Below are 13219 nucleotides of genomic sequence, written 5' to 3'. Positions count from 1 at the left end.
CAAAATCGTCTGCTAATTCTATCTTCCTGTATTTCTTGTTATTTTTAATTTATTCTCCAATTTGAAGCTCTTTCCAGGCTAATGGAGGATAATCCCTTCTGGAATCACATTATTTTGTTGTGTTGTTCAATCGTTTTTGTCCAATCATTGCTCACTCTTTGTGACCACATTTAGGATTTTCTTGGAGAAATATACAAGGGTGATTTTCCATTTCCTTCGCCAGCCCATTTTATAGATGAGGGAACAGAGACAAACAAGGTTAAGTGACTTGCTCATGGTCACATGGTTAATAAATGTCTGAGACTGAAATTGAACTCAGGAAGCTGAGTTCTGACTCTAGGCAAACCAATACATCCACTGTGACATCTAACTGTCCCTATATGCTGATATAGAATACCCGAAATACAACAGGGTCAAAAAATTCTTTGAGATTGATTTATCACACCCCTAAAACTATGGAATAAATAAAAAACCACGCACTTCCAACAACTAGTCTTCCACAAGCAGTTATCAACTTCTAAATCCTATGACTCATGATCCTATGACAGACCCTGAGACCACCTCAGTCCTGTTTGAGAAGGGAGAAAAGTAAAAGATTCAGAAAGCCAGGTCAACTCCAAACCTCAGACAATTGTTATGAGAACTGAAGAGTAATCCTGGGTTTAGAAAATAGAGCATTATCATTGAATAAAATTTTATACTTCAAAACAAAACACCCCAATGGTCTGTGAACCCCACAACACAAAGTACAAACAATTTTAGTTACTCCTGTTGCCTCTGAGAAAATTCTTTCCTGACTATTCCACAAAACTGTCAAAACTTATTGAAATATTTAATAACATGGCAAGGACAACTGATTTTTCCTTTTCCCAGACCAGGTTCTAAGCCAGGATTAGTTGATTCTATCTTTTCTCATCCCCCTTTGGAAATTTTTCATAAATCAACTCCATTTAATTTGAGTTACCACATGCCTCAAGGGGAATGTGAGGGCATAGAAGGAGATTCAAGGAAACAAAGAATACACTTTCGTGATCTCAAAAGTCTAGCTGGGATATAGAGAGAGTAGATATGAGTGAGAGACATGCCACCCTGGTGTATACAGACTCGAATAGTTCAAGGTAAAGAATTTCCTATTTCTCCCATCACTGCAAGTGCATCATCTGAGTCTTAGAGTTGTGGGGACCAGGTTTAAAAGGAAGCAGGAAGTACAGATTTCAGTGAGAGTTAGCCTGCTCACATTCAATAGCAAAGTTACCTGTTTTTCCTTGTGCCTAAGGCACAAGGCCAACTCAGTACTTTCAATATGGGAAATATTAAAACCAAAGAAGACTTTGGCTGCTGTGGAAATGTTTAGCCTGATCCTTTGGGATTGTTCTGAAATGCACTTAATTAGATATATAAGTCCTATATGAACTCATGCAAAGTGAAGTGAACAGGATCAGGAGAACATTGTACATAGTAACAGCAATACTTTAAGGATTAACGACTGTGAAAAACTTGGCTACTCTGACCAAGACAATGATCCAAGACAATTCCAAAAGACACATAATGAAAAATGCTATTCACCTCCAGAGAAAACTGATGGAATCTGAATGTAAAGTGAAGCATTTTCTAGCTTTATATTTCTTATTTTATTTTGTTTGTATTTTCTTTTGCAACATGGCTAATATGGAAATGCGTTTTACATGATTTCACATGCATAATCAGTATCAAATTGCTTCCCATCTAAAGTAGGGGCGATGGATAAAAATGTGGGAGGGACAGAATTTGGAGCTCAAAATTAAAAAAAAAGATTGTTTATGACATGTAATTGAGAAATATTTGATGAAATGAATGATATTTTAAAAATGAAATATGTAAGTCCTGCATATGGTGATTCCCAGAGTTTCTCAATTGTCTTTCAAGGTACAATGTGAACAAGAACATGAAATCTCCCTATAAGCTACACCAAAAGGGAGTTTGCTTGAATACCCTGAATGAGGGAGAATGCATCATTCATTGGTGTAGTTCATCACACATTTAAGTAACTTTAATTGATAAATTTAATGGTCTTTTCTCAAAGCACAGTCTTCTCAATCCATGATTTGCATTTGAAAATGATGTCTTTTTTTCCCCTGGACTCTCATCCTTTTGGAGGCTTTCTTGACACTCTTCTCTCCCAGATCCTCTCCTCCTAATTCAATGTCCATTATCAGAATATATATGTCTCGAAATTTATACAGAGCAGTAAGTGTATCAGGCAAAAACGCCAACTTAGAAAGTGTCCCTGACTTGAAGAAGTTTATAATTTAGGCAGATTTGACAATAACACAGAAAACTGTAAAAATAAGATCTCTCTCTCTCTCTCTCTCTCTCTCTCTCTCTCTCTCTCTCTCTCTCTCTCTCTCTCTCTCTCTCTCTCTCTCTGTCTCTCTCTTTCTCTCTCTCTCTCCCCCTCCAGGAATTTTTAATCTCAGCAATGTGGGTATTTCCTCATAAGGTATAGATTTCCACCTTCCCAGAAATTCCTCTCTTGCTCCTTGTCTGCTATCTGTGTTATCCTATAAATCTACCAAAGTGGGTAACCTAAGGTCTTATTCCAAATTTCTTGACACTAACAAGGTAAAACCCAGATGGCATTCCTGTATGTCTGACCCATGATACAATGCAAAATTTTGAAACTATAATATGAATAGGCACTATGACTTAATCGATATAAGCAATGCCCAGATGAGGAAACTCTTCTTTAAAAACATAGAATGGGGAGATCTCCACCCATTGGGGAAAGGTTGAACAAGTTGCTTGACTACCTTGAATTATGGAGAATGCATTATCCATCATGATGTAGTTCATCACATATTTGAGTAGCTATAATTGATAAATGTAATGACCTTTTCTGAAAGCATTATGATTGTTATGGAATACTATTGTCCTATTAAAAATGATGAGCAGGATGTTCTCAAAAAAAGCTGCAAAGATTCACATGAACTGATACAAAGTGAGATAAGCAGAAGCAGGAGAGCATTGTACGCAGTAACAGCAATATTGCATGATGATCAATTGTGAATGACTTAACTGTTCTCAGCAGTAAAATGGTACAATTTCCGCAAACGCCTGACAGACTTATGATGATAAATGTAATCCATCTCCAAAGAAAGAACTGATGAAATCTGAATTCAGATTGAAGCATGTTTTCCCTCCATTTTTCTCAGAGGTTTCTTTTTGGTCTATGATTTCTTTCACACCATGACTAACATGGAAATAAAAAAAAAAGAAAAAATATGGAATGACACCTTCTTTGCAACTTATAGTCTTACAGAATTGTCTAGAGCATGTCGAGGCTAAGTGACTTATTCAGTATCATACAGCAAGTATGTACTAGATATGTTACCTGAGCCTAAGTTTTCCTGGTTCCATGGCCAACTCTTTATTCACTATGCCACTCTGTCTATTACATTTATACTATTTAAAAAATCTGCTAGTGCTCTCACCATTTCATTAAAGGTAGGACGAAAGAAAGTGAAGATTTCTATTACAATTCGTTATGATTTTGGTTCTTACCCAGTAGAGTGAGCTGAGTGACCTAGTCAAGAAGAGGTGATTTTAACAGTTTTCTAATAGTGGTACCCAAAGAGGAGATAGAAGAAATAGGAGAATGGAGAAATTCTTGTAGGGTTCTTAAGTCCAATATTTGGCACAAAGTAGGTACTTAATAAATGCTTATTCTCTTCTCTTTCCTTCTTTCACTTACTATCCCAGTAAGGATGACATGATTTCTTTGTCCTTTTGCGAATGGGATTTGATAAAGTTTTGCTCCTTCATAAAGGGATGTTATAAGGCATGAAAGACTGAGGAAATGGCCACATAACAATACAAGAGAAAGAGTACTAGGTTATGAGACAGAGGACCAGATTTTAACCCCTCTCTCCACCCCTCAGCCCATTAACACTTATATCTAAATAAATGAGAACATATCTCCAGCAAGTAAGAAAATAAGAAATTATTGTCTTTAGAATAAGGATGAAATAATCCTCTAAAGCCATTTGATGAAATGGCATAACACAAGAAAGGATTTGTGTTCCAATTGTTTAAGGTATCCCATCACACACTCTAAGTCGTGAGTTAAAAACATCTTTAGATATTTAGAATCAAAGAATTTCAGGAGGTAGTGAGCCAAGACTTTCAGATAAATTATCTAAGAAGTAGCTATTCGGAGGGTGAATTTTCTACTTTGACTGGAAGAGGGCTTTGTGAGCTTCAAAAGGTATATTAGATTTTGGACCTGCCATATTATCATCTGGGTCATAGCATCATCTCTTCCAGACAGAAGCACTTGGCAGCAGTATAGGCATAGGGAGCCAAGAACAGTCTATATGGAGATTCACTGAGCTCAATAGGAAATCCTTGAATGCCAGGACAACCCAAAGTTTCTAGCTAATTTCATGGGGTCTAGAAATCTCAAATGATAATGGTAGGTCCTAAAATGAGGCATTTTCATGGATTGATGTCCAATATTTAAAAATAAAAGAAATGGTACTCAATGGTCATCAATTACTGTTATTACACTAAGTAGAAAGAAAAAAAAAACTAGTTACTCCTCCTTCTGAGTACCTAATATCCTGACTGTTCCACAGATTTATAAAAAAGTCCACTGAAATAGTTTAGTAACAGGGTAGAGAGAACAAATTTTCTTCTTCTCAGCATATGCAGTATGCCAGAGTTAGCTGAATTATTCCTTCCATTCTTCTTATTGGCAATTTTTCACATGTCATTCCCATTTAATTTGAGTAACCATGTGCAGTTGCTTCTTGGGGAGAAAGAGAGGCATGGAGGGAGATTCAGGAGGAAAATGATTACATAGTTCTTCAAACACCAATCCCATTTTGGAGTACAGATAGAGGTGTAAGTGGGAGGTAGTCATCATGGTACTGAGGAAGCAAACAATATTGATTCATCATGAATGAATATCAGATTGGAGATGGAGACTTGAATGCTTCATGGAAAGAAATTTCCTAATTCCTCTTTCCTCCAATAGTGGATAGAGAACTGGGCTTGGGAATCAGGAAGATTTATCTTCATGAGTTTGAATCTGACTTCAGATACTTAATAGTAGTGTGGCCCTGGACAAATCATTTAATCCTGTTTGCCTCAGTTTCTTCATTTGTTTAAATGGGCTGAAGAAGGAAATGGCAAACCATTATAGCATCTTTGTCAAGAAGATCCCCAAAAGAATCATAAAGAGTCAGATGTGACTAAAACAGGACAACAGTATCAATATCTTCTGTTCCTCAAATTTGTCGTGTGAGGGTTAGAACTATGAGGATCATGTTAAGAAGAAATCTTTTTATTAGTTTGTCAGTGTTACAAAAGCACATTAAGAATATATCGGTAAATTTGTAGGTGGAGTTAATTAGCTAGTACCTTGAGGAAATGTGTGCAAACACTAAGCTGGAGAATAGTTGAGTTGTGTAGAGCCTCGGATTAAACTCACAACTTTGTAGAAACTATTTTCATTTGAGTGATGAAGTCAGGAGCCAGACTGAAGACAATTAAGAAGAGAATAAAAAGAAAGGAAGAGGAATTATCAATTGTAGATAGCCTTCTCAAGAACCATCCAAAGGGAGGAGAAATATGACTGTGTGTGCATGTGTGCATATATGTATATATATATATATATGTATATGTATATATATATATATTTATGTATATATACCTTTACATATATGTATATAAATTTATATGTATATATATTTCATATTTTTAAATATGAGAGAAGGTTCTGAATTGAAATGGTGGGGCCAAGAGAAGTCCTGGGAGGTCTGAAAAGCTTTGGGAAACTGTTGTGGTATTGGAATACTGACTCAATTAGTGAGGTGCCAAAAGAATTCTTTGTTACAGTAAAGATCAATTTGAGATTATATAATTTTGCAGTGAACCTAAATAGCAAGATTTCATGATTTTTTCCCCAGTTTCACTCAAAAGCATGTGAATAAGAGAGAAGGTAGTGTATGGTAGGAGAAATTCAAGAGTGAGTCATGGCAGGGCAAGATCCCAGATAGGAAGAGATTCTCTAGAAATGAATTGGTTTACTAAGTGATTAAAATGGGAAAGAGAGGAGAATATATTTAATATGAGGGTAATGGCCTGGAAAAAAATGAGGAGTAACAAAAGATTATGCTGAGGAAAAAAAAGGGATTTCAAGTTCATAAACATGGAAGTGAAGTACTTGTGGGAAATGGATTCAATTTGATTTCTGATTTTATCATTCAATTAAAACTGCCTTTCCCAAATTTAGCGATATGATTCCTTTATTGTAATACTAATAGTCTTTTCTTGTTTTCATACTTCTTAACCTCTTTGCAGCTTTTGACACTGCAGATCATTTTTCTCTTACGTATTCATTCATCCATTCCTAGGTATTCTTTTCTTTTCTTTTTTGGTGGAAGGGAGCATTTCTCTGTTCTGGTTTTCCTCCTACCTTTCTAATCACTCTATGATCTAATGACTCTGGCCTCCTTTCTATTGCTTAAACAAGGCACTTCACCTTCTCATTCTGTTCATTTTTATAGCTGTCCACATGTTTGTAGTTATTTTCCCTCATTGTCTTCAACTCAAGGATTCCTTGACGTTTTTCATGGATTAAACAAATCTCATTTTCTACATTAAGCCTCTCCCAGTCCTTCTTAATTCTCTATAAGTACCTTCTCTCTAATATCATCTCTAATTCTTCTTGTTTATAGCTTGTTTGCAAAAAGTTGTTTGCATATTGTCTCCCTCATCAGCTTGTAAGTCTTTTGAGGTCAGGGAATATTTTTGTCTTTCTTTGTATCCCCAACACTTAGCACAGTGCTTGGTTCTTAAAGAGTGCTTAATCATTTCTTTTTGAATAATGCTAAGGCTGTGTGCCGGGAAGGGGGAACTGGGAAAGACAAAGACAATATCAGGGAACCATATATCACCTACTAAGAACAAAGGAGAATGGCAAGTGTCAAACAATGGAACACAGACTTGGAAGAGAGGAATAAAATTGGAGAGTGGGGTGGGCGGATAAATAATACTGCCTCTAAATAGGACAGTCCTGTTGTTATTGTTTCTCCTTCATTGTTGAAAGCCACCATGGCATCAGGAAAGTGATGCATGTCTTGCAAGTGAATTGAACTTAGATGATGGAGGACTGCAAAATCACTAGCCTCACTTCCTCCTCCAAAGCCATCTGTGCCCAGTTGCAAGATATATATCACAATGACTTGTGATGGTCCCAGATACAGTGGAAGTGTCCAATATTATTTTTCTAAAGGCTCATAAATACTTATAAAGAAATATCAAAAGGAAACAGATTTTTAAAATGGCAAATGCTAGAACTCCTACACCACTTAATATTTCGTATTGTGTTCATCCTTCATTTTTGAAGCGGAGCATGACATCAGAGAAATGATGACATGATTTGCATTGGACTTTGTTTTGAGTGAGGGAGGGCTGTGCAAGGTCACCAGTCTCACTGTCTCCTCCTGAGCCATCTGGATCTAGTGACCAGATATTCATAATATTTCATAAAAATATTAATGTATCATCAATCATCCACAAGCCTTTCGGAAGCAGTTACCATACACAGGTGTGGCTTTTGTTTTTGTTGTTTGTCTTTTGTTCTAAAACAGGATCATGACATTAGGAAGGTGATGTCATGACCTGCAAGTGAATTAAATTTGAGTGAGGGAGGTCTGTGCAAAGTCACAGCCTCATCTTCTCCTCTGAAGTCATCTGAGGCCAGTGGCATGATACAGATCAAGATGACTGAAGATGGTCCCCCAGGACAGTCCCATAATTTAACATGATTTTACATGTATTTTAGAAAAGACTGTATTCTGGAAGTGCTGTTATTTTCTGTGGCTTCAGATGTAGGTCTGAATAGTTTTCATTAAGCTATCAATTAAACTACTGTTTCAAATACTTGTGAGTCTTTGGCCTTTGAGAGGAAACAAGAGACTACCCTGAAGGAAAGCTAGATAATGAAGCTTCTAAATCTTCTAAGCAGGAGAGAGAAGTCCTTGATGTCCTCAAAATTTAGTAGGGCTGTTTTTGTAAGAAAACTTTCTGGCCTTTATTCTACAAAAGTTGCAAAAGTAAGAAATGTATAAATTGGGCAAGATTAGCAATACAGAACTACAACAAGATTTTCAGAAAAATATATTAAAAAGATCTTATGTGCAAAGGGGTAGGGGAGAACTATGACCAACAGATTAATATATGAAATAGGGAGAAATTTTCATTTAAAAACCAAACTCGAAAAGATAAAGTATTTTTAAATGAATGGCAATATTTATAAAATAGAATTAAGTACAGACTTAATATTTAGTTTTATTTAAATGCTGGCTCCCCAAAGAACTTGAAAACAGCTGTATTTGTTGATCTAATGTTACTTTGTAAGTCTGAACAGACAGACTAAGAATCATTAAAGTCCCAAGAGCGCCAGCTGTAATCTCAGGAAAAGAGGTTGTCCATATTTAATACTTCATCATAGTATCTTCTATTATCTGTCTTAAATGGATTATTAGAATGAGAAAAGGATTCGTGAGAAAAAACATAAAGTATTCAGTTTTCTCATTAACTTCAGCTCTGCTTTGAATGCCATTTTAGGACTTATAGCCAGCAGGAATTTTCTTTAGTTGTTATTCCATTGGAGGCAATGGAGAATGAGAGGAATTTTGAGCTTTGTCTGACTTGTAGCCTAAATTTGGAGAGGGATATTGTAAAGGATTTAGACAAATAATAGGAATGATTTAGTCAAATAATAGGAATGAATGGCCTAATATTTTAACAGGAAAGCTGGCACAATAAGAATAATATACCCTCAAGACTAAAATTCTTGATGACAGAAGTAGAAACGATTCCAGAGAGAAAGAAAAATAGTAATTTCATAAACTCAGTTGTATGAGTACACCAGGACTTCATCAACAAACTTTGATCAAAAATATATGAATCTATTTCATTCATAAATCAAGATAATTCAATATTCTTTAAAAAATATGAGTACTAACACTGCTCAATGATCTGTCTATCCATAAACACTGGATATCAAAGAAAACATATTGTTTGCTCATCAGATGTTCTCACTACTGTGGTATCAAAGGTATAAAGGGATTTCTTAGGAATAGTAAGATCCTTCAGATCCTCCTTATATGTTATTAGCCTATTTGAAACAATTCCTTGAAATATTCCAGAGCTTCCTTAAAACTGTCTCTTAATCACTCCAATGAAATTGGCTCTGGTCATCTATACAAGAAAGATTAAATGGATGAAGAATGTCTATTGTCCAGATTACAACATGTATCTTGATGGACCAATTATACACCATGTTCATCAATGAGTATAACTGTGAGGGTAGAGATTTGCAATCAATTGCATCTAGATTTAAACAAGAGGAAAGGAGCAGTCTATGACTGCCTTCAAAAAATTGCAAAGCTCTTTAAATGACCCTAAACTTTCCTCCTCCATACAGATATTCACTCCCTTCAACTCTACTTTATGTACTCTTTTCCTCATTAGTATATAAGTTTCTCAAAGACAGGGATTTTCTCTCTTTTGTTTGTATTTGTTTCCCTATTACTTAGCATACATTACCATTTCACATAGCAATTTTAAAACCAACTTTCATTGACTACCAAGAAAGAAAAGGTCCATCTTTTAAATATCCCACATTCTACTAATGTTTACCAGTGAGATACTAGCATAAAAATTCAATTCAATAAATTTTACTAAATATCTCCTATGTGCCAGAGACTGTGCTAAGCATTTTGGATAAAAATAAGAAAAAGAAACAGTTCCTGCCCTTAAGGAGATTACAATCTAACAGGAGAATACACAGACAATGAATCTGGAAAGGAGTTGGGACACAAGGGTGTACTTGGCCTGGAGGTTATCTTCATCCAAGGATTTGAAACCAAGGACAGCTGTGGATAGAAAGAGGAAAGTGGAATGCAAGGTCCAAATCCTGCCCTTTATAAAGGAAAGCTATGGGAGGATGTTAGTGCTCCACATTGCAGGCCTCCAAACAGAAGGGAGACAAGGCTGAAGGAGCTGAAGAATTCAGTACCCAAAATGATCAGCCTCTCCTGGGTGGGGTATCTTGTTCCCTGCTAAAACAAGCAGAACTTTCCTTGGAAAGTTGACAGTTAAACGTTGTCTATGGCAGTCTCTATTGTTTTAACGAATTTCAAAAAGAAAAGAGAGACATAGTATAGATATGAAACTGTGATTTAGTATGTGTGTGTAAATATGTGTATATATATATGTATGTATGTATGTGGAGTGTGTGTGTGTGTGTGTGTGATGAAATTCCTTAAGATCAGGTGGAAATTACATCATTAAGGAATTATATAAACAGGAAGAGAAGGTGAGGTGTTCACAATATAAAGACAAGGGATGACAGGTAGACAGAAATACAAAACTCTGTTGTTCTCCTCGTGGTGTCAGGAGAGAGAAAAGCCTTCAATATGTTGGGTGGGTATCAATATGAATAACTTATTGCAGGAGATGGGTTAAGACTCAACAGAAAAAACTGGTATGAAAGCGTGGTGCAGGTCATTAGAAATAATATCCACATGGATGAGATAGTGGATCTATTTAAGTATGAAAGCAAAATGGAAGTAAAAATTGCTTTTATGAGACATGGGTGATCATTATGAGCCTACAAGATTTTGCTCTTTATGGTCAAGGAAAAAAAATCCTCCCATTGGAGACTGTGGGAACATTTTGTGAGGCATTGTTGGGAATATACAAAGAACTCCTGATGCATTTTCTGAAACTGGAGCTTCTCCTAAATGACTGCTAGGTTAAGAGTCAGAAGAATCAACTCGTCAGAAAACTCCTTCTTATACTAAAAAAAGATAGTCTAATGGTGGCATTTTTTGCCTTTTTTCCCCTGGAATCCTACAGGAAAGACAAAAAAAGAGTGGGGTTTGGAATTTTTCCTTCTATCCCCCTTCTTGAAAGCAGTTGATAGTCATATGCAGTTGATCATTTTAACTGAGAGAAGAGTTTCTGAGAATGGACTTTCTCATCAACATGAAAGCATTAGCTGGGAAAATATTTGAGTTTTCAGAAACACATGATGAGTTTGTTCATGTAGCCCAAGAGGGAGTTCATGAAGAATGTTCCTGAACCTCAGCCTCTCATGTAGAAGAGGAAAGATTTAGCTTTCTGTGGCAGCAAGACTGAAGAAGCTGGTTTGCTATCCAAGAGAAGAGATATCCCAGAAAGCACCCAGGTAGACAGCTGATTCATTAGGCACCCAAAGTTCTAGACATTCCAAGTTTAAGCGTTTAGGATCTTGATTTCCAAAAGAGGAAAGGAAATTTCCTGAGAATAATTGGTTCTTAGAATATTATTGATTACAGGATTGGTAATATGTCTTTGGGAGTTGGGTAGCAAATATATGATATGACAACACAAAAGATCAAGAGTTTTCCATCCCCCACTATTATGATAAATGAGGTTTGATGACAAAGGAAATGATTATCCATTAGCTTCAAAATTTGTTTATCTTTGGGGAATATCTAAACACCACTGGACACTATGAGTCACGGAGGAGATTGTGTGGGACCATTTGAAAGAAAATGGTATTTTGTTGAATATCAGAGTTCCCCTACTGAAAGCTCCTAGTTTTTATTTCCATTCCAAAGTAGTTTACAGACTAGGTGCTTTAATGTTTATTTTTAGGTTCAGAAGAGCATTGGTGTTTTTTTACTTTTGTATGTCTTGGAGGTAAGATAAAGACTGTCCTCTATCTATCTATATTTATACTCTTGAGCGATTGATGAGGAGCCCCTGTAACCACATTTGTAGGAAATCTAAAGATGAATTATTCTTAAGTGATTTTTGGAGTTTTTCCCTGAGTAAACTCAAAGGAGCCCCAAAAAGAAAATGACACTGTTGAATTAACTTTGATAAAAAGACTCAGTCTGCAAGACTCCAGAATCTTGTTGGACTCTGGTCCATGAGTTACAAGAGAGCAAATGGGTATGAATACAAAGATGTAGCATAGTCTTATATAAACTGCATCAGAAACACTAATGTTCACAAAAACCTGAAGGAAATAATGAATGCTAAGGATAACAAAAACTTTTTAAAGGTATATTGTTGTCAGGCGGAGCTTGAAGGAAAATATAGGATTGATATTCCAAGTGTGTGGATGACAAAAACTCAGAAGTAAATGTACTTTAGACCAGGCACATGCTCTTTCTAAATTCAAGTCCAGGATCTAGAGATACTGAATCAATGAGGCAGGTAAAAACAAGAGCAAAGGAACAAATTATATTACTATATGCAAATGAGCATGAAGGATATACACTTAAAGGTATGGCTCTTCAGTTCTGCTATGCAATGGAATACTCAAGTCAATAAAAATATTTCACATAGGAATATCCAGTATATCACGTCTCTACTGGTTTGCATGTGATACACTCTCCCTCTTCCTAACACCCCCCCAAGAAGAAAAAACAACACATTTTGAACTTTTTCTTTGAAAATAATTACCCATCAAGATGGCAGAGTAAAAAAACGCACTTATGCTTAGCTCTTACCCCACAGCCCATAAAATACCTGTGAAATAGAACTTTCAACAAATTCTAGAGCAACAGAAGCCACAGAACATCGGAGTGGAGGAGATTTCTGTCCCAGAAAGACCTGAAAGACTGAAGGGAAAGTTCTGTTTCGCACCAGACATGGAGCAGAGACTAGCTCTGCCATGACCTCGAGACACCAAAAGGAGCAGATTCAAGCAGGCTTCAGGGAGAGAATCTCCAGCAGCACCGCAGATACCTCAACCCACAGGGGCCAAAGGTCAGTGAGAGGGTCTTTTCACGTGGCTGAGAGGGAAGCAGGGTGCCCCATAAATCAGGCCTCCTCAGGTGGCAGCAGCAGAGGGGGCTCCCAAAGCAGGCAGTAGCCTTCATCCATTGTTGAAGTTCTAATCAGAAAGCCCCTGAGGGAAGATCTTAATTTCACACTGAATAGCAGCCCTGCCCCCGCCAAAGGCCCCTGAGGCTTGGGAGCAGCTCATTTGAATCTCAGCCCCAAAGCTCTGGCTTAGCCAAACTGAAGGCAAGGTGGTTGTGGAGAGGAAAATTATAAGTCAAGTAACTGGCTGAGAAAATGCCCAAAAAAGGGGGAGGGGAAAGACCATAAAAGGTTACTTTCTTGGGGAACAAGTGTCTCTCCCCATCCTTTTGGATGAGGAAGAACA

This window comes from Notamacropus eugenii, chromosome 7, assembly GCF_028372415.1.
Source record: "Notamacropus eugenii isolate mMacEug1 chromosome 7, mMacEug1.pri_v2, whole genome shotgun sequence".
In the NCBI taxonomy this organism is placed as follows: Eukaryota; Metazoa; Chordata; class Mammalia; order Diprotodontia; family Macropodidae; genus Notamacropus; species Notamacropus eugenii.
Note: the sequence above shows the minus strand (reverse complement) of the source record.